At 40.4% G+C, this 23,736-nt stretch overlaps 1 pseudogene; it reads left to right on the top strand.

Annotated features, from left to right (window-relative positions):
- Window positions 1–625: 625 nt before the first annotated feature.
- Window positions 626–23,447, top strand: LOC140228618 (uncharacterized; annotated as a pseudogene).
- The last annotated feature ends 289 nt before the right edge of the window (window positions 23,448–23,736 follow it).

Genomic DNA, 23,736 nt, shown 5'->3' with positions numbered 1-23,736 from the left:
ACGGACGAAGCAATTGACAGTGCTGGCGGGGAATCATTTGCGAAGAGACAAATATTTCATGAAAAGAGAAAAGTTTCAGTCACAGATCATTACGTAAATACTACACTCGGAAGCCACTGTAGGTGCACCACATGATTGTGATCAAAATATTTTACTGCGGACGAAAACAGCCACTAAAGAAAGAAAGAAAGAAAGAAAGAAAGAAAGAAAGAAAGAAAGAAAGAAAGAAAGAAAGAAAGTGCCTTTTCAATCGCGGTTTCTTCAACAACACATCACGAAAGTCATTGTATAAAGTAAAATGGTCCCCATGATTCCCGTGCGTCACTTGCTTGACAACGTAGAAGCCATTCGGCTGTCCCATGCCGTTTCCTCTTTGCACTGTTTTGATCCTTTCGAGCACGTGCACAGCCCACTGCACATTTCCCGCCAAATCTGAATTATTGTGCGAGGTGCCCTGGAGTCGTGTGGGCGTGTACCTCGTTGTGAACCTACACAGCTGAGTGTGATGGCCCATTCTTTCACGGTGTCGCGTAGAGGGTAGCACGCGTTGGAATCAGCTCCGTTATTCCTTCATAGCAAACAACGTAAAGACTGTCAAGGAATTTAGACATAATATTCCCGTCTGATGAAACTTGGAAACGTCACTGGCAGTGTACTCTTCTATCAATGGGGGGTAAGTTTGCTTATGTCATTGTGTGTTTTAAAATGTATGTCAGCTTAGATTATTCAATTCAAAGCAGTGCGAGACGAGTGTTGAATAAGCTCCAAAGATCAGTCTGTGTCAACGTTATATGCCACGTGGTGCATGGTGTGATCACTGTTAGTTTAATTGCTGTGGTATTTCAGGGCGGTGACCCACCCACCTCCTTTCGTATTTTTTGTCCAGGGTACGCCGAGGTTTACCTATCTTATCACACAGAGGCAACAATAGTAGGACCTATGCCCTCCAGAAAGGGGCGAGCAGAAGGGGAAATTATTGGATGTAAGAAATGACACTGTACTTGAACTCTTATACTGACAAAGAATGGGAGCCTCGATTTTTCGGCCAATCGGGGCGCAGGGCGCCAGAATCGAGTGGTTGTTTGTGACATTACAAACCACATGGCAGTCCGCATGACACCAAATGTTACCGCAGGGCCAGGGAGGTGTCCACCTCCCTGGTTACCGTGACAGTTGTGTAATTTTTGATCTGTCCAAGGTACTCGCTAAGCCAAGTAGTGACCGAGCTGTTAACGCTGTGATACAGGTGCGTATTGCTTGTTTTCATATCGTCTATTTCATGTGTAATAGTCCAATACAAGTTTACAGTTATCATCTTTTGCCTGGTGTGATAACAAGTCTTCAGTTGGCTATAGTGTCTGAAAAGAATAGAATTTGAATTCTGCTTCACATTGAAGGAATAGAAAACGCAACGATGCATTCTCAAGCTCTACTACACGTGTGTCTTGTCTCAGTAGGCCTTAGGCCATTTTTTTTTTTTTTTTTTGTTTCTGGCAGAAATATCCGCGTTTGTGGTACATGTACTAAAATTGATGAAGGATCCAAACAAGAAGGTGGCTGATCCCAAGCACTATGTTAACTGTATTAAAAAGAGAAAAAGCGGTTATTTCTGCCGGCCCCATCCACCTGGAATGTCCAATTTTACTCAGGATCAAATTAGCAAAATCCAAAGAAACATTTCAAAAGAATCAGAATCTCAAATCATAAATGTTCACATCTTGTTTTAGTTAATGTTTTTTTTTTTTTGTTGCTTAGATTTACTACAATCTGTTCGTTTTCACTTCCGTTTACGTATGTTTACTCCAATATAGGTCACTTAGAATACGTCACTATATTATCTGCCAATAGTGCCATGTTCAATCTAAGTTTCACTTTTAGAATGTTGATTCTCGAAGCGTGTTGATAATTCCACGATCCCAGCAGAGGACAAACCTGTACATCCACACAAGTATACGCTATTACAATGTGATCACAATGTTATTATGGTGGCTATGCTGAGTGGTTGCTAGTATGTAAATAAGATTTAGGCAATTCAGAAATTACTCTCAGTACATCCTATATAGGATAGATAAGTGCTGTGAAGACAACCCCCAAAACATGAAATGGATCTCTGGTGCGCGGCGGAGGCGTGAGGCAAGTCCGGAGCTCCGTTCGAGAAATGGAGTCACAACAGTCTTATTCGCTTTGATCCCATGCTCGAAGCCGCCATTCAAAAATATTTGAAGTATGTGTCAAACTGGATCTGCCGCTCAGATGCGAAGAAGACAATTGACTTGTCTCTCATTGCATAATTACCAGCCACTTTCAAAGGAAGATACAGTGTATGTCTTTGTGATGGTAATTACTTTTCGCTATCCCTACTTACAAACGATGGGCGGTAGACAATGGTAAAGGCACGGGGTGCGCAAATAGAAATTGCTCAAAATAATATTGCTGAAATAGAAATAAAAAATTACTCGACTGTACGTGTCTGTACGCTAATCTGACATATTAATTTATAAAGAACTATACTTGAAGATGATACCATATTGGTTTCATTTTGCGGAAATAAGGAAAAAAGTGATAAAACCGGCTTTCCTTGAGGGTAAAATTTCCGCACTTTCACAAAATACAGCTCAGATTTACACTTTTGCACATATTTTCGAACGGAATTGACTTTTGTTTCATATGATTTATCATAAGGTGAAATTTCATTGCATTTGATAATATATAAACGAGCAGCATATACCCGATATTATGTTAGCGTTAAAAATGGATCTTCAGATTGCTCAGAAAGATGGCGGCTTCAAGCATCGAACATCAAAGGCACAAATGCACCTGTGGAATTCTTTTGTCCATCCATAGAAAACTGACAGCTGATTGAATAATTATACTCAGTTGTAACTCCATCTCTCGAACCGCCTTGGTTTGGTCAATTGTGTTGACTTGTGCCACGCCCCTGTATAATGCCTTGTTTGAGACTCGTGGATGTCTTAGCCTATACCTTACTGATGATGCATGAATATTCTATTATCAGTACTTTCATGATCTAGATATTTGATATTTTTGTCTTTACCTAATATTATCGTATTAGAATTTTACATTTGTTTGTGATGTGGTTTTTAATATTCCAGTGCGCGCCTAGATACAATCCTTTCATATAGCTGATTCCCAAACCGATACCCTGTGAAAAGTGGAGTTTTACATGCAACCATCATACGTCCTTTTTGGACCCGAAAAAAAAAAAAAAAAAAAAAAAAGTTGAGAAAGCGAGGAATAATCTTGTCTTTGGTGGTACTGGGCACTGAAAACTGACCTGGTATGTTCTATTTTTAGCTATGAATAAATAATTCCAGGGTCCGATTTTAAGCCATTTCTGCAAAGAACTGCTGTCACATGTACGGTACACGTGCTCTTCAGACGTGGACTGCGTGTTTGTGTATTCGTGTTTTCGCGCGCTCTATGATGACGTAGTGTCCGCGGAGCGTCACTGGGCGATAACCAAAGGATCGAGAAGTTGACTTGCGCAATCGAGGGCAAGTAACAGGTTGCTAGTCGTGTGTCGCTTGATGTATCATTGTATACAACACTGTGCAAGGAGTTTTGAATGCAGCGGGACTCGCTGAATGGTGTTTACAGTAAGTCTTCACAATGTAATTCCCTTTCAAACGCCGACAGCATAAAATAGGCCAAAGTGACTAACGTCCCGATTTTCGATTTTTTTTTTTTTTTTTGGGGGGGGGGGAGGCGTGAAGACGCTGTATGCTATGCTGAGCTAGTCAATTCACCTGTTCATATCAATAATCTTTTATTCCTATACGAATCCAGTTTGCTTTTAAATGTTGAAATATTCTAGATGCTGGATGATTCCATGATTATGATCTACGATGTTCCCTCTTGACACAAAACGATTTAGAAGAAAAAATGCTCCTTGTGCTGGCGTAACTGGCTAATATACTAAAAATTTAGAAGCCTGAGCGTTTTACCAATAAAGGGGCCTACAGCAAGTTCAGTTTAATCTTTTTATTTGCATTTTCCCATGAAAATCATATATTTGAATTAACGGTATAGATGTATTTTGAAGGGAAAATGTACATAATTAATTCATTTAAGGACAATCATGATAACCGTGAGAGTATCTTAAAGTGTACAGTATTTTTTTTTATAAAAGTCAACGATACACTTATTTCCAAGTTTTAGAGAAAAAGGAATAAAATGGAGGAGTCTGCCATTTTAAACACGTGCTTAATGATAACAGCCTCGTAAAAAAGACAAAGGTAACACACACATGCAGAAATGGACGATTTGCCATTGAAACTAGTCCCAGTCCAAATATAAGTTAGTCTGATAAAAGAGAGTAAAAGTTTAAAAATTCAGTGGTAAAAATTCAACTGAAATCGGATGAAAAATAAGGAAGTTATGACATTTTGAAGTTTTGATAATTTCTCCAAAACAGTTCTTGTACAGTGGGTATGAATATGCAAATGAGTGAGCTAACATGTCATACCCTCACAATTTTGCATTGATCGTGTAAAAAAAAAATGACGAAAATTCAATGTTTCTGTCAATGAAATTTGAAACATGACGTTATTCCTTGTTGAATAACTCGCCTCCCTGAATAACTTCAGAATTGTGATCAGTTAGATACTGTATATATGAGGATTTGAGCCTCGGGCGTAATTGCGTTTTGAATGAAAAAGCAGGACATTTCAAAATTTCATGAACAAACTTTATGGTAAGTTGTGAGAGAATGACATGCTAACTTTGCCATTTGCATATTTATATTGACTGTTCAAGAACGGTTTCCCCCCAGAGAAGCGAAATTTCAAAATCTCATAACTTCCTTATATTTTTCATCCGATTTTGATCAAATTTATACCGCTGAACACGTAGGCCTAATATTTTACTCTTTGGAATGGATTTCCCCTTTAATGGAATCAACAATTAATGGAAGCGAGTGTATGGGGAAGAAGAAATCAAGCAATATGGGGCAGAGTAGTGAAGGGGGCATTTTAAAATGTGTTTCTGTTACTGGAGACCAATGAGAATGTACAATTAAAGGTCCTGTTTACCTTTGGGAGCGGTGATTTAAAAAATGTTCAAGATATCACATTTGATGCATATGTGTAGGTCTGTTGTATCACAAAACATCCTACCATATAAAAGTTTTGCAATAAAGCCTAAACTATAAGGAGATATTAGTATTTTTCTCATTAAACCGTAACTGTAGACGGTTTAGTCTGGAAACATTTCTATTATAACTATTGTTCACATTTTGTGTATTTAGCAATACTTAACACCAATTGTATGGATTCAAATTTTTACAGTGGTTGTTTCTATCCCTAACTCACATTTTAGAACTATTTTAAAGCACTAATGCTGAGATTTTGTTTCTTCTGCAAATGGTAAATTATGCCTTTAATAGATTGCACGAGAAGACAATCCCCATGTGCATATTGCTGTTGTTTACGTATGTGTGGGTTATTGTGCCTCTGGACGTATAAAATACAACAACAACAACAACAACACAGTCTGATCACACCATCACTACGTAAGTGATTGTATGGGGGTTTTGTTCTGTTTTGTTTTGGGTTTTTTTTCCCCTGCTTGTTTGCATTATTTTGAGCATATGAGTATGCGTGGGTTGGCATACTATGGTATGAGAGCTTCATAAAAGGGCCCTTGTTGGAATGTTATGAAATAAGCAATTTAACAAAGTTAAAGGATTATTCTTTTTTTTTTTTTCATCATTCCGTACACACTCAAGTCTCTAATCAGCTCCCAAAATGGTCTGGAATTTGTGATAGATTGATCCTCATTAAGATATAGCAGCAATTTATATTTTATCAAGCTGTAGTTTATTGCTTATTATAATATATTTCCGACGTTAATTTTTGTAGCTGTGGTACGGAATGACACTCAAATAAAATAATCCGAAGAAATGCGTGTTGAAACTGAAAACTAATCGTTTTTCACATCAAAGCAAACCAATTTGTGTCACTTCAGTCCTGAAATTTGCATGGGGGATATTCTGCATAAAATCTTCACCGAAGTCTATAAAGAAAGACTGGTTTTACCGCTCAAATATTACACTATTTCTCTATGTACGCCGAAGCGGTGCAGTCTCACTGAAATAATGCAAAAGAAAGCGCATCTAATTCTCAATCCATGATACATGATAGAGGTGTAATATCGTTACTAAAGGGATTAATCAGTATCAATCACAGCCAAAGTACATCATTTCATACTGGTATAGATTTTTTCTATGTATTTCTTCTAGTACCAGGTACCTTTGATGAAAAAGTGATGGGCTGGGGCTGGTCCATTTTTCTTTTTTTTTTTTTTTGGGGGGGGGGGGGGGGGCAGGTGTGGTATTGAGGTACATGGTGAATGGGCCCATGCAATTCCATGCAATTCCGTCTGCGGTGCGACTACTGTACTCGTGACAACTTAATTTCTCGAACAGCGCCACCTGGTGGCGCAAAGTTGGCCAACTTACGAGAAGAGATTCCCCTTGCTACCGTTTGTTTAAGTGTACAATCATTATTCATTTTCAGTGTTTGTAAAATTAATTATGGGATTAAAAACCTGGTCATGTAGACCTTTCAATAATGTAAATGGGCGAAGACACCTGCCAGAAACTACAAATAAATCGACAGTAGCAGAAACGTTCGAAAAACTGACTTGTCTGTGAAGGAGGACTCCTAATGTTATAGAAATTTCACTTCTGGAGTATACATGAGCGAGGAGTCGACTACGCTTTGAAGCTGCAAACAGGGGGTGCCAATCTGCCCCCCCACGGAAGAAAGCAGTAACTGCATAACTGCTGAGCTGAGATAAATGCGATTTTGTGTTTTTTGCAGATTCTTTAAAAACACAGAAACATTCAAGAATAATTTTGTGGTATGATTATGCACCATACCTAGTTGTCTAACAATACCTAGGAAAAAATGATGTTTCCGTTATTTTTTTATATGTTATTTAGGAAAATGCAGTTACTGCGGTGGCTCACCCTTGATTCTGGGTAGTTTCCCCACGGAAAAAAGCAGTAACTGCAGACGGCCAGGAGTCTGCTGTTTTCCCCATGGAAAAAAGCAGTAACTGCACATGTCACATCACCAAGAGGAGAATTGTTACCACCACCAGGTTATAAAGTTCTTCTACAAGTACTTTCTGGTTAGTCTAGATCTATAAGATCTAGGACCTATCGCTAGACCTAGACTAGGTCTTGTAGATTGAATGGCATTCTGTGTAAAAATAAGGTAGACACCTATGTACCCTAATTGAACTTTGGAGTGCCCGGCCTGGCCCCTGACACATGACCCTGGACTAGACAATAAAGTCAAGTCTCTTCGTCTTAGATCCTAGTCGAACTCTGACGTTACACTTAAGCTAGACTACAGATCTATGCCCAATGTTAGTGCTAGACCTAGATCTATTACGTTAGATTAGGCCTACTGACATTTTGTCTAACACTAAACAGTTAACAATAGATTAGAATCTAGATCTACTCTGTAACTTTAGATCTGGTAGACCTATTCTAAACTTTAGGGCCTACATCTAACATTAGACTAACGTTAGTGCATTAATACTAGTGCTCATCTCCCTTCAATATATTTTCAGCTCACCTAGATTTTCTGGTTCTGGCCAAAGCCATGGCTACCATGACTTTTCCTCTGCAATTCATGATAGATTTACAGGCATGCCTGGACCGCAGAAACTGTGTGACAGCATGGTTAGCACTGGCATGATCACTCAGACTGTACCAGACCTGCAATACTGACCATGCAAGTGATGACTGTGATGTGATGCAATGTTTAGCTAGTTACTGTGATATGCTGCAGAATTTATGCGCATGCAGCTGCTGCACGCGTATTCTGCACTCTGAGCGCGCTGAGTCTGCCAGGTTTGCTAGTCTCCAGAAAGAAGCTTTTTCTACAACTTGTCATATGATTCCCTGCGGGCAGAGTCAAGTTACTGGTGAAACAATCTTTTTATATCTACTCTCCTAAATTATGGGAGAAACTGCTGTTTACATTGTTTAAAAAAAAAAAAATTAGTAGAAAAAATAAATGGTATTAGGGAAAAAAATATACAGGAAGGACTATACAGAGTCTGAATGATAAAGACTAAATTGTTAGTTACTGCTTTCTTCCGTGGGCTTTGTTAGTTACTGCTTTTTTCCGTGGGGAAACTTGCAAAGTTGAATCAACTGGATGCAGTTACTGCTTTTTGCAAAAGTGAAAACTTGTATTTTTGGTCACTTTCATTTTTCTTTTTGCAAAACTGACCTATTAACATTGGAGAGCATTGGGTAAACTATTCATTTTTGCAAAAAAGTAAACATTCATAAAAATGTCAGTTACTGCTTTTTTCCGTGGGGGGGCAGCAATATTGGGCTTGGTTTTGATCCGTACTTCACTATAGCACCGATAATAAATCCTAGTTTTGTTTGTTTGTTCGTTTGTTATAACTTGAATTGCCAAAGAGAAGCGGTAGTCCAGTGAAAATATCACGGACACAGGAGATAGTCACAAAGTCGCGGGCCAATTTTACATCATGACAATTTTACATAATATGACGTAGGCACCAATGGTAGGCACCTACTATTTCCAACGCCTTGTCACTTGCTATAGGTACAGGAAACGTTCACGATTACTTCTTATTATTCGTCACTGTTCCTGTAACTTTCCTAAATTTTTCCGAAATCACTGGAGTTAGATTGCGTTATGTCTCTATATCCATATTGCAGAGTAATCTTATTATTAGCTTCTTGCCCAACAAAAGTAGTTTAAAACCATCACGGCACACCAAAACAGTTTACAAAATAATAAGCCATATGATTCTTGCATGTGACGTACTTAGAAAAGATCATTTCCTGTGGATTGAATGTGACAGAAATTGACCATGGATTGACTTTTTTACGGAATCTATATCATAATGATTCAACGCAAAGAAACCAAGTCAATCGAAAGTCTGACGAACAGTGATATCCTTTATTCGAGTCATTCCAAATGTCATACTCTGCACATCCGTCTAGATGAACAGCGCTACACGTCAGGAAAAATATGCTGGCAAAGCTAGTAGCCTATATTTTGTTCTCATTACAGAGCAATATGAAAACAGCGTAGGTAAACATAACTTAACATTGTAAAGATGACATTTTCCGATAGAGTAAACAGAACTCAGGCTGTGTAAGTGTGTGTGTGTGTGTGTGTTTGCTTGTGTGTGGCGGGGGTGCGTATAAAAAACTGTAGGCGAGGTGACGAAAAAACGAAGATTGTCCCCCCATTCTATCCTAAGCGAGATATTCATGTAAAACCTCTCTCGGGTGTAAAAATGATGCTCCTTGGCCAGAGCATGGTCAGAGCACTGTAGTGGACACTGGAGCGAGCTGCTCGCCCATTGCAGGGGCCACCTCCCTGCCCATAGTCTCTTTGGCCAGTGGTTCAGGTCTCCCGAGGACCTCTCGGGATCTATGATGCAACAACTACTAGCTGGTGAGTTTTGTCATTCACGACGTGATTGACAGCTCCAGTTATTGCCAGATGTCACCGTTTTTTTCCCCAACGCCCCATAACATGCCCGCACTCTCGCCGCGTATTTACTACGCCGCCCCAGCTGTTCAACAGTTGTAGCCCCTGCCGTCAATGTGGTACTGAATATTCATGTCTATTATTCACCAGACTTGTTGTGATTGGTGCCTCTCGAAGCGAGGCATGAAGTTAGTCGTACGCATCAGTGGATTGAACGGTAGATAAAATTAACCACGCCCTCACCAACGGAAAGCGACCAATCATAGTGTGGGAAACAACAGTCACGCACAGCGCGACTGCCGGCGACTGATTGATAAACACTGTAAACCGATTCTTCGCGATGCGCTCACGAGTCCTCTGTATTTTCTCTTTTTATCTCCTTCAGGGTTTCGGCGTAGAGAAATTACTACGACGGTGGCGTGCGTGCTCGTCGGACGCGGCTCTAGAACTACTCCGGTCGTGTCATATACGCCGTGCCACTTACAAGGAATAACACACGGGCAATTATTTTCAAGAGCCAATATGTCTATGTCCAGAGTTTTCGAATCGCCTGTTATTAGTAGGAGGCTGAACGGCGATAGAATCTGCGGTAGCATGTCGAAACCGAGGGTATGTCGGCAGCTCTTTGCCGAAAGACCCGACCAAGAAGAACTGGACAGGATGGTTGAAGATGCTAAGGATGTGTTGGCAGAACAGCAAAAGAAGAAATGGATGTTCAATTTTCAGGAAGGAAAACCATTGGAAGGAAGTAACTGGCAGTCGGTTCCCGAGGCAAGTGTTCCTGTATTCTACAGGAGTACTGGAAGAAGCCCTTGCAGACGTGGTCATGTCAGCTCTGCCCGGAGCAGCGAGTCGGCGGAACGGCTGCAGTCAGCTGATTTTATAAATACTCCAAACGGCGGCTCCTCCGAGCGCTCTAACGCAGCAGCAGCGGCGAGGATAGCGGAGCGACCCAGTGGAGCTGGAGATGATGAAACTGAAACAAAAACTCTTTTTAAGTCGAGTAGTTCAAACCACAGGGAAGTACCACATTCTGCACCTGCCCCTTCTGGCAGCTCCAGGAGAGACCATCAACGATGTATAACAGGTGAGGAATTTATAGCACTTGAAATTCGGGAACAGTATAAAGTAACTCTGCTACTGGAAAATGTTAATCTTAAAACGTAGGAAGTAGTTCACGATCTTTTGTCTCTAAACTATAGCCAGAAACTCTTTGAATATTTCTTTCCAAGTATAGAATAGATTATCATTCACATATTGAGAGGGAAAAATAACATGTGTAGTTGGTACCGTACCGTGCCACGTTTCGTGAAAGCATGAAGCGAGATGCTGCTCTTGGACCGGTATCGGATAGAGGCAGCAAGTCGGATCAGCACACCTGAAACTTGCTGGTGTAGGGGTAACGCCTTTTTTCTCGCGTGATACACAGCAAACAGCGGTATAGGAGCGTACGCACGATTCGGCAGGCGTTCGGACAATAGGGCAAAGCTATCGCTGTGGTTCGTTGTAAACAAGTCTGTTCACGTCTGGTTTGGGCTGTGTGGAAAGTAGAGTTCCAAGGTACGAAACCGATCCTGTTGAGACTTGTCCTGTCGGTGTTCTGGGGTCATTATCTCTTCCCAATCCTACTGTATCTCTACCAGTCATGTCGCCACGTCTTATTGATATTGCCTACAATATTGTCATTATTATCAACACTATTCATAATGTCTCGTCTTGCAAATGGAACAGCTTACAGTATGGATGTCTTCTTCCAGAAATCTTGTCAGTGCTTGTAGAATGTAGGCCCTATCGGACTCGTGATAAGCCGTCAGGAGGCCTTTACTGTTTGCCAAATTTCATGGCAATGATGTTATTCGTGCTTTGATCACGTAACTACGTTCCGTGATGGCAGTTGATATATTGTACAGAACACCATTATTTTAAAGGGAAGATAAACCCCAAGAACAATGTGGATTGAGTGAAAGCAGCAACATTAGTAGAACACATCAGTGAAAGTTTGAAGAAAATCGGACAATCGATGCAAAAGTTATGAATTTTTAAAGTTTTGATGTTGGAACCGCTGGATGAGGAGACTACTAGAGATTATGACGTATGAGTGGACAACAATACCAAGAAAATATAAAGAAAATTCTGCAAAAATTAATTTTTCATGAAAATTACAAATTCCATCAACTTGATATTGATATATGTTAAGGGTAGCAATTATTCCCCCTGCCTTCTGAAAGCGGTTGGTCCATTGTTTTTTCATAATTCTAGAAAAGTGAATTTTTGTTGAATTTCCTTTATATTTTCTTTGTATTGTTGTCCACTCATACGTCATATCCTCTAGTAGTCTCCTCACCCAGCGGTTCCAACACCAAAACTTTAAAAATTCATAACTTTTACATCGATTGTCAGATTTTCCTCAAACTTTCACTGATGTGTTCTACTAATGTTGCTGCTTTCACTCAATCCACATTGTTCTTTGGGTTTACCTTCCCTTTAACTCTTTTTAAGTCCGACTCTATCTTTGCGTGTCTATCGACCATTTAGGCCTAGTCGTTTCAACAGCACTGGGAAAGTTCGTATCATACATCTTTATGATATATTTTTATCTTGTAATATAACTATTTCTCAGGCCAAGATTAACAAGTTGTTCTTTTTTCTCTTGCTTTGTTGTTGTTGTTTTTTTATTTCGGAAATTAAAATTTTGTCATCTGATGTAATATACACTCTGTAGGCCTACATTGTCAAACTCGGTATATGCCAGATGGAATTTGATGTCGATGGGCCTTTATTTAATTCCGGCATTTATATTTATTTCCAAACGCTACACTGCATTTCCGAGTGTTATTCTCAGCTTAGTCGCGAAGAGTTCGTTCAAATGATTTGAAATTGATCAGCAGGATTGTGTAGGCTGAGGAGACACCGGGCTTATGATGATGGGAAGTGTTTGTATATATCGCCTGTTGTGAGAAAACGAACGTGGGTGACCTCTCAGTAATACCGACAGGACTTCCTGTAGTAAGTCGATTGTTGTCTGATTAGCGGCTTCTGCATTCAGGAAGCTTTCTTTTTTGTACGGTTTTAATTAGCCATATTCAGCCCTGTCGCTTCACAACTGCGCACAGCGTGTGGTCGGGCTAGGTGTTAATGAGAATGTCCCGAGTCTGTAAAATAAAGGAATGCCAATACAGTAATCCATTGCGATTTCCAGTGTGGGATGTTACAGCGGAGTTGTATTTTAACTCATGTAAATGATTTGCCTAGTGAATATGAAGGGTACTAGTAGTTGATTATTCATTGGTAGCCAGTGCACTCGCTGTTCCCTCTCCAAGTTTGAAGTTCCATCCATGTTTACACCAGCGCCGAATACTGGATGCTGTCCTCTCGTTGGGAGTGTCGTTGAATCTTTGGTTCACCTTGTTTTGTTTTGGTTTCGTGTGTGTGTTATTTTTTCACATCGACATGGAGCTTCATGTGACGAACACTTCAGTACTCTTAACTACTTCTTACTCCTTTGAAAACGGTCTAGAGTTGAAAAAAAGAAAATCAGGCCTAGCAACATAGTCGAGTTTTGTCTACTGATATTACCTTGGTTTTCTTGCAATTCTTTTGAGTCCAAGAGAGATCATTCCGGCGACACGAATGTTGTCAAAGGTGCTATAGACCTAGTTTTTATTGGCTGACCCGTCGTTTACTGTACTATGGATTGTCCCTGTGCATCGATCCGTTGGTACTGCACCTCTTTTGGCCATATTACTTCATGTTATTGTCGATCGGGTGTTGCCGTGTTCATGTGTAACGCTAGACAATTGGCTTCGTCCCTTCCAACTCCTCCTCACCCACACGGGGTCTCTCCGCATCGCAGTGCCTGTCAATCAAAGGGCGCACGACTCGGAAAAACAAGGACTGTCCCTAGGACACACGTAGTCTTCTGTACCAGCCGATTCACAGCTTGCTAACTATTCGGGGCAGCGTAGTGCAATACAGCTTTCACTGTTGGGGCCAAGTTTGCTTTACAAGTAGGCCCTACATTGTATAATATTCTATACTGTATGCCTAACGTATTTGTGGTGTGTTTTGAAATTAATGATATGTCTGGAAATGCACATGCTTGTAAGTAGACGCTTTTGCAGTTTAGTGGGAGAGGGGTCGTGATTTTTATGAAGAAATCGTAAGTAGGAATTGGTGCACTCAATCGACGAGTGACGTTTCCATCTCGTACCATACCATAACTGTATAAGTAAGGTTTCACAAGCGCTGCTAGGTAATTCCTGTAGAGAAATATGACAGTTAGCCTACCCTCTGAGCCAACAAACGTATTGCGGCAGCGCTATTATACGCTGTTCGTATCTGTCGAAAGCGATCGGCTATGATATCATTGGCCCGGATAAATCGAGAAAACAGGTTGAGACTGAAATCCTATACCCAATATATAGGTGATTGACACGCAATACGAGTAGATCTTAGCAAGTGACTTCTGTTGCGACGAATAACTTATGGAAAAAAATCTGCTGGGCGGATTGCTTTAGATTCGTGGACATGACCTACAACCATTATTTTGATGTTAATTGGCAAATTGCAATTATGTGACAAAACTTGCGTCTTAGACGACGTACAAAGATATAGGTCTAAGTAGTTTTTGCTTGCATTGTGTTGTGCGGTATTCCCAAAAGATGATATCAGACCAGAAAGCGAAATCTGTTATTTGAACATTGTTCACAAGACAATAGGGGCCGTCCATCTGCACACACCCCCACACACGTTCACTTTCACAAGTTCAATGTTATTGTTCTTCAAAGTTGGTCAGTGTTTCAAGGTCAGGCAGTGGTGTCGAATCGCTTTGACAAAAGTTCTCTCGAAGCATGGATGGGGGGAAGGTTGTGCAAATAATTGGAGGGTCCACAGACCTCTGCCCCATTTCATTATTCGCCACTTTGACCATCACCGACCACGTCATCTGGAAACTACTCGTGATTTTCCCATCAGAAGTAATCCATCAGAAGCTTTTCATACGAGGGAGGATGTCGCGTGAGGGATGTGATGGAGCTCAAACGGCTCTGGGAAAATCAAGCTGGGAGGCATGTGTTTTGATTTGGGTATTGTGTGCTGTGCCGTAATCACTTCATTCATATCTCACTTTAAAGGCATAATTTACCATTTGCAGATGAAAGCATTAGTGCTATTAAATAGTTCTAAAATGTGAGTTAGGGATAGAAACAACCACTGTCAAAATTTGAATCCGTATAATCGATGTTAAGTGTTGTTAAATACACAAAATGTGAACAATAGTTATAATAAAAAATTTTCCAAACTAAACCGTATACAGTTACGGTTTATTGAGAAAAACCCTGATATCTCCTTATATTTTAGGTTTTATTGCAAATATTTCATATGGTAGGATGTTTTATGATACAACAGACCTACACATATGCATCAAATATGATATCTTGAAAATTTTTGAAATCACTGCTCCCAAAGGTAAACTGGACCTTTAAGTTCCACAAAGAGGCGCCGTGATTACTGAATTTTCTAATCAAAGGGAGAAAAAGTCTCCTCGATATAACCCAGAATTGCCGCTCGTTATTTTAGCTACATAATGGCTCATCGGAGGATTTGGATGGTTCATTTTTGGAATTTATTTAGATGTTGACTTATTTTGTCTTTCCTTTCAGTAATTTACGTATCTTGTAATAGTTGAATACATTCAAAAGTTCCACTCTCATTTAGTCTTCGAGATACACGTATGGATATGAAATGCCTGCGATTGATCTAAAAAGAACAAAACGTGAGTGGCTTCGGTCATCTGCATGGTCAAATCGTGGTGTCACGTGAAGACAAACAAAGCGATGACCAAACCATTATTTTCTCGCATCAATAATGCCGTTAGATTGACGTGTCGGATGCGGTATTACACGCGAGTAGCTTCCGAAGTAGAAATCAATCGTGCTGTCTTGCATCGTTAATTTTGTATTTGTTTTTCAGTCGTGTGAGTGCTGGCAGAGATCCAGATATCGAAGGGCCAAACTTCTGTTGATTTTGTTTTTGCATTTATATCTGTCCCCCCCCCCCCCCTCTCTCTCTCTCTCTCTCTCTGTAGGCAAAAGTGTGTGTGTGCGTAAGAGTACACGACTTTTCCATAGATAGTTAATTCACGCACTGTTTGTCAAGTGAAACAAGGCCATCTTTATTCGGTGAGCTCTTTTTCTTCTCCTTTTTTGACCGTACAGGAGCGAAGGTAGAGCTTTAGGGCCATTCTCGTTAGGATATATCGCAAACAAAATATACAGCAGAACTGACGTTCATTTTTGTTTTCATCGATTCTTTTTTCAGAAATCTGCATTATGTATACAATTGTAGGCCTTACATGTTATGAAAGTTCATTTTTTATCCCTAATGATAAGTTCAAAGATATCGTTCGACACAATGTTTGTAACTATTAAAAAAAAAAAAAAAACTTGACGTGTGATCGTAAATTTTCGCTTCCACATGACGATGTGCACTGTCATGGAATCTGAACCATAATGATTTTATCAGCCCGCTCGAAATGATACATGTGTAGGCCTATTCGTCGAAGTCTTTACTCAGTATTTCCCTTGATATAGATTGTTGTATGCAAATCTTGGATATGTATATATCGGAGAATAAAACATCCATAGTGAGTGCCTAGGCCCCCGTTTATGCACTTCTTCCTTTTTTTCTTTTTTTTTTTTTTTTTTTTGGCTCAAGCACGGAGGCGGAAATTCGAGATACCACTTGAGTACTACTGTCCAGTGATTTGCCAATCTTGCCTTTGTCCACTAATGAAGTCCGTTCGCTTCCTGCCAATGCTCTTTCTTCCTTGTCTCTGGAATATCGATCGCGGTTGAATTTTGGAAAAAGTCCACGGCGATCGAGAGAGGCACCTCCAGTAATTTTGAATGTGAGCATTTATTGAAAAAAAAAAAGAGCAGAATTTGAATGAGCGTATGATCGATCATGTTACAATGTTCGAAGCAGTTTTTGCTGCATTTGGATGTTCCATACTATATACACGTAGTTATGCAAAGACGGGGGGGGGGGGCGTGTGTCTCAAGAGATCCTGAGGAATTTCTGCGCCAATCATTGTTAACTCTGAAAAGCTCATTCACAATTTTCCATAATTATGTTTCCATTAACAGCATTCCAAATCAATCTCCAATCAGACCTGTCGGGCTTTACAAAGCTATGACATCCCCGCTTTGCAGCGAGTCCGGTATTAGGCGCTTCCATTATGGACACACTGCTTGTCATCATGACAATGCATCGATTTGTTGGACTTTGCGAGAGCATTCACAAACGAACCGAATTCGGCACCGAAACAATGAGGACGTGCGACAAAGTTAATCTTCACACTTGTTTTTCAAAGACGTTGTGGTTGCACGTGCGATGAAGAGCAGGTTGTGCAATTCTGTGAACATAATTTATTCCATTGTCGATGAGCTGCGACAAATGAAGATCTCGACGGGGAATTTTACTCTGCTTGTGTGTATTGATAAAATCTCTCTTACTCTCACCATCGGGTGCGAAATTTATTGATAAAACGTCAAACGTGTCGTCCTTAGCTTCTGGTCTGTCTGTTCGAGCCACGCATTTATTTTCACACCTCTCGTGTGCTAGTCGGACCCGATTTGAGTCGACAGGCGTGCTTGGCAACTGCTAGCCCCGACTAGTCCACTCGGTTCATGTACATGTACCTTGACCTGTTCACTGTGTGTCGAAAACCCGGTAGCTGATCACATCAAGCCACATAAGCCACATTAAAAGTACCCCGTTCTCGAATACGACGATGAAACTTAAAGCTATGCCAGTGTGTGTTGCATTTTTTCCATTTTAGGAATATTAGTAACCTCTCTTTGCAATGTAAATAAACTATTAATATATCGCATGTGTTTACTTTTTGGCCGAATAATTCAATATTCCTTTCTGATTTTGACTTTTGTTGCTACAGAATACTTTGCACATCGAAAAAGGAGCAGAAGCACCTCAGAGAGCGACACGTCGCCGCCCAAGCAGAGAAGAGGGAACGCCGCCCCCGGCGGCCCAGACAGACCACGATCTGCTCCAGCTGCAGTGGCAACGTTGTCATAGCAACACAGCGTTGCTCGCTCTATCCTGGTTGTGCATGAAGCCTGTGACAAATGGTGAGTGCATGGAAGTTAAGGGGGTCAATGAAATAATCTGCCACCAATATGGGATATTACAAATTCGTGTTAATTGGTCAGCAGAGCCATTTGTTCACCACCTGTTTTGCGGTTGTTATTTGGTAGTGATTTCATGGAATCGGTTAATCGATTGCCACTAGTGGCCAGACTGCACACTTGCATTTGTGCTGCACATGTGAGATTATTAATTTAAAGATTCAAGTACAAGGCCTAGGAGTAATACCCACGAAGTGAACTGTACAAACCGAACTGAAGATAGTGGGCACGTGTCGTTCAAAGCAGTGCAACTTGTGCGTGCCAGGGTGGTTAGCGATTACAACACTGGTATTTGTAAGGCATCGTTGGGCGTTCTGTTCAGTAAATTTGCGCTGCTCTTCCCCGCCCCGCGCCACCCTATAACAGTGGCTAGAGATGTCACAAAGATATTACAAGACGGTCGAAAGAGAAATCCCCGGTTAAGGTCGAGTTGCGCAACGCTTGGGTCAATAACGCATTTAAATGTGATGGAACACACACACACACACACACACAAATACAAGATAATAGTGTCACTGCCAGAAAATAACAAGCAAAGCATCTCCTGCATAGTATGGCGTGGTTGCTTTTCGAATGACTAAGACTCAAAACACAGAACTTTGAACCCCATTCACGTTTTCGAAGAGGACACTTCAGTACTGTGTAGGCTCTATAGGGCTATACCAGGGGGGCATTTCATGAAGGAACTTGTCGGATAAAATATCTGACAAGTCAATTATATCCGACAAGTTTTGAGAAATTCTTTAGTCTGATTGGCTGATTTCTCTGAACTTGTCGGATATAATTGACTTGTCGGACATTTTATCCGACAAGCTCCTTCATGAAATGCCCCCCTGGAGTAGCTTTATGCCACCTGTGTGGGGTACAGAGTGACTTCTTCAAATGCAGTGGAAATGCGTTAGATGCCCGTTTAGGAGATGTTCCGTTCAGGAGATACATGGGAGTAGGAAGTTGGGGAGGGTTTAATTTTGGTCCTATGTTGAAGAAGAAAAAAAAAAACCTAACATGTCAATCATTGATGAAAAGACACACAGTGATTGTTGTGTGTGTCGTATCCATGACACTATTTTTAACTGCATGCCTACTTCATGTTCCTGGGAAATTGGTAAGGATGACTTCCCGAAACGAGACAGGGAGTTCATTATTGTTTTATAAACGCAAGTTTCTCCCTTCTTTCCACACCAGCCTCGGATCTTATAACTGTAATTGGCTATTGCCATGTGACACAACTTGAATTACTTGATCAAATTCTTACAAACGGGTTTATTGGCCTTGCTTTTTTGGACTTTATTGTGTCTAATTGATTTTTTTTCTTTTTTATAACAAGACCTATGTCTTCTCGGAGGTTTAAAACTCGGGTCCAAGAAAGTCTGCTGCGACGTTCAGTGAGAAGCGATCGTAGTGTATTTCCTCAAACAAACTTCCTTTGAAATGCCGCCTTTCAGGTTAGAACTGATGGCTTGCTCGGGTTATCCTCCCGCCCCTTTCCCGTTTTGCTCATACCACCGTGGCGTCAACTTCATTGGAAGCCGAGTTTTTGTTCTTTTTTTTTTTCCCCTTTAACTATCGGAAAGCCTGGCGCTGTATAGAGGTCCTTCTCGAAGTAAACCCGAGGTAAATCCCTTTTGAAAGCGCGAACAATGGTTGAAAGGGGATTGGAAAGCAATGTTAAACACTTTCCTGGCCTGATTTTAAGCCGATAAATCCCTCCAAAAGCTGGTGAAAATCAGCACCCTTGCCATTGAGCATCTTTTTCTGGCTGGCTGGGGTGAAAAAAAAAAATTGACGGAAACTCAAATCTATTCCAAATTCTGTGGTGCTCGTAGTTCTAGTAGAGCCTGTGTATAGTGTAGTGCCTCTTTGACATTCTCGAGATTATGTAAATAACGCTCGAACGTGATAGTAGACTTTTTTGTTGTTATTTGTAGACTGTAAATAACCTAACACTTCTTTGAGTTAACACAGTGGTCACTTATCTCGCTGTTTATTTTTGGACGCGTTGTTATAGTCGTAACCCTGAAAGTGTACAAAACGTGTGAAAGTAACCCTTCTCGATATCGTGGCGTGGTTTCGTTTCCTGAAAATAACAGGCAAATTGGTGTGTTTTCGTCCGGATTTGCACCGACTTTCGGAGATGATAAAAAAGGACATGGTTAGGTGGACGATTGACAATTTCCTGTAGGTCCTACACGGAAATTATCTTAAAGACTTTAGTAAAAACATACTTCAGAGCAATACATTTGACACCGCAACATTGCGTTGCAGTTTGCAGCTTATTCAATCGCCGAAGCTAACTTCCATCCATTCGTTTACATATTTCCTATTGGTGAATTGTCATGTCACCAGTCTACTTCGACATTCTCTGAGGGACTTACATTTTCACCTGTTTTTGATGAACTCGTGATTTTGATGGGGAAGGAGAAAAAAAATGTGTGCATTGAGACATGAATTTTAGCATCCCGTTACTCACTGTGCCTTCCAATGGGCCGAGTGCTCGGAATTTCTAGGGAGGTTCCAACCTCCATGGAATAAGGCCCTACATCAAGTCGAGTTTTCACTCAGTGAGTGAAATCGGTAGGACCTACCAAATTGTCTTTGTTGAAACGAACTGTATGATTTTATGCTAGAGTTAATGGTAGGCCTAGTGCTTAATATTACCATGGAGCTACCATGATATTACCTCGATTCTTGATCCAGACCTTGTTGCTCATGTGTGCGAACTCGCAACATGACCGTGTTCAGATTCTGAAGGAATGGCCAGAAAAGTGATGGTGGTGTTTATGCCAGTTCCAGTCGAGTACGAAGAGGTTGAACTTTGACAGTTAACCGATAAAGGAAGGATACTACCGCGGTGTAGGGAACTATTTTTGAAAGTAAAGGTCGTATATAGGATCAACAACATCTTTTCCCTTGAGAGTTATCTCTTCCATAAATAATCGCGGAAAGCAGCCAAACCAGAGAGCCAGCGGTGATTGTTTTACATAATCCGCTACCCCATTTGCATCCTGTCATTCGGATGTTTGTTTCTACTCAGTACCATATAATATGAATATTAAATCTTTCACTTTTGTTTTTTTCTCTATTTCAGGGATTCTACGATACGTGTGTGAAAACAGGGTCGTCGGCTTTCAAGGTTCCCTGGGAGCGCAGCTTGTTTACAACGCCAGAGTCATTTGAAGTAGTCTTTTCGCCAGGAGTACCAGAGATATCGCGCGAGACACGTACGATCTATGTGATCACTGTACGACTGCTTCACGGTGAACGTGGCTAAAACCAAGGAGCTTCTAAGCTCCTTGCTAAAACTCACTTTCAACTTGATTGGTGACTCAGTGCATACAACTGCAAAAGAAAAGGACTGAGTAAGGAGACTAGCAATATTCTTTGGCCGTTCGCCAATGAGACACTCGAAACGACTGGAGTTGAACAACAATGAGCGAACAACTGGTGATTTGGCCATGGGCCAATAGGCACTCCGTGTTATTTTTGTGTGTGCAATATACGCTGTGTACCAGCGTTTTCCCGCCTTATGTGGTCACGTGCTCAGGAGACGCGTACGCCCATCACGAGGTCAAAAGGTCGTCGCGAAAGCCTGACAAACAACTTGAAGCGCTGCCCTGGATTGTGCCGATCCCTAGGACAGCTGGGTTCGCTCGCTCCTGGAGAAATGAAAGCATGGAGTCCTAACCAAGATGGTTTGGATGTTTTTGCTGAATATGTGCCCAAAGTTTGACAGCTTCGTGGTTGTATTTTCTTACACTTCCACGAAGTGTTCTGAGGAAACATGTAGATGGGAATAAATGTGTAAATCCAAACACGAGTACAAGGAAGTTTTTATAAACACAGAAATATGTGAAACGGTTGAAATATCAACTTTAAGAATTGCAACTCAAATTTCAACCAGAAAAATAAAAACCGGGGCTCTTCATAATTGTCAATCGCTATGATGATTTTATGCTTTGCAAGCTTATCGACTTAATTCTTGTGAAATCTCAAACCATGTTTTTGTTTGAATGTGTCGTGACATTTCACATGTTCACAACATTGGAGAACTGCGGAGATGTGACCTACACAATTTAGTAGGCCTACTCTTGAAAGAGAGAGCTGTTGATTGCCTGTATGGTGTCGCTCGTGAAACATAATGCACAGTCCATTTTATAAAAGTGTTGTATAGTATATTATCTATTATATTTATAATTTATTTTGCAATTCTTCATTTCCTAACATTCCGTGCTTCACACGAGTTGGCAAGCCACTACTCGCTCCCGATGTATGTAGGCCCTATGTAAGGTATACCATGCGGGTGTAGTGTGAAGCAATTAGTTTTCCCATAGATAGGACATTTTATTTTCGTCCCCTGATCACAATTTATTTTTCCCCAACCACAATCGAATACTTCTTACGGAAACTGTAGGTTGTGTTTAAGTTGATGCCTAGTAGAAGCAGTTCTCGGAAATACGCCGGATTATGCAGGATCATTTTGATTCTTTTTTTAAGCTCCATACACCTGTGACCACAAAACCAACACATTAGAGGGAGATATTATTACTGAATAGATACTTGAAATTAATGTGTTTTTCTAAATATTTTTTTTTTCAAACCTGTAGGCCCTATAATGCATTTTGACCTGACTTTGGTAGATTTATTAACGGCTGTGACATTCAAGGATAAACCGTTGGTCTGAATATCACAACACCTACTCCATGAAGACGAACAGGTTGTGCTTCACAATTTTTTTTTTTTTTTTTTTTACTTCCATGTGATTTTAATGAAATACGAGGAGATGGTATGGCAATTTAACCATCTGTGCAATAAAGTGTGTCATCTTCGGATAAGAACACCATCCGAGTGAACAACTGCAGGGATGTTTTAATTTGCTTTCTTTCTCTTTAAGTGAATATACAGTAATAGGCTATTTATGTATGATCAAGAAGAAGTCTATGAAAATTCGTACCAAGCGGTACACATTTTTTCTTAAGATCAGTACATACAGCACATCAAAATTGCAATAGTGTGGGTCTATGCGCTTCCGTTTCGTGAGAATATTTTAGTGTCTTTCGCATCTGTCTCTTTGAAGGTAGTCCACGTTTTGCAAGCCAAGGAAGTCGGTCAAGATTCCATCTGAAGAAGCGGCATATAGTGTAATCATCCCATACGCAGTTTCGGATTTTGACCTTGACATTTCTTCAAGTGACCATAATTCAAATTTATCGTAAACCAACCACCCTTAGGTTCTTGGTTCCGTAACCATACTATCAAAATACTGTCGACGTATAGTGTCATTTCGTTTCCTGGTTATGTGACCGAGTCTTCAAAATTAACTAGCAATCCATAGTTTCGATAATGAAAACTATACAAATATCGATCATTGCTGCTGGCTTTTCCTTGGCAGTTTGCGTCAAGATGATTTTCAAAGTGATTTCAAGCCATGTCCCTTATATCTGAAAATCCCCGTCAATGAACTGAAATACGTACTTTCTGTGAAGTTTCACTTTGATGTTCCCCAACCGCAAGTTCTGATTTGGGACAGGAACACGGGTGCGACTTATGTTTCCCGAAGAGTCAATTTTTGTTGGGTTTGAACAAGTGCAGAAGACTTGTCGGGGTACAAATTCACATCGATGAATTTCACCCACAAATTCTATGCATTCTTATGTGAATAAATGTTACGTGTAAATATGCAATGTATCGAGATGGAAATACAATAATAAATTTGAGAATAGAGAACGGATGTTTAAAGTGTTTTAATTCTTTGTATGTGTGTGTGTTTCCTTAGTTTTTGTGGCTTCAGTGATGCAATGTGTATGTATCTATATTCAAGGGAAATGCATAATTCATGTACATAGGTTGAATTCAGGAAATGCAAACATCAAACATAATCATTACAATGTACAGTAGTAAAATTTGAGGAAATTAGGATCGCCCATCAAAAGTTACGAATTTTCAGTTTTTATTTTATCCATGTCGGGTGTGAGATAAAGTGCGCATTAAGAAACATAAAAATCTGCCACAGGAAACGT

The sequence above is a fragment of the Diadema setosum genome, chromosome 5 (assembly GCF_964275005.1).
Source record: "Diadema setosum chromosome 5, eeDiaSeto1, whole genome shotgun sequence".
NCBI classification, from domain to species: Eukaryota; Metazoa; Echinodermata; class Echinoidea; order Diadematoida; family Diadematidae; genus Diadema; species Diadema setosum.
The sequence above is the reverse complement of the archived record's forward strand: the minus strand, read 5'-3'. Positions and strand labels throughout refer to the sequence as shown.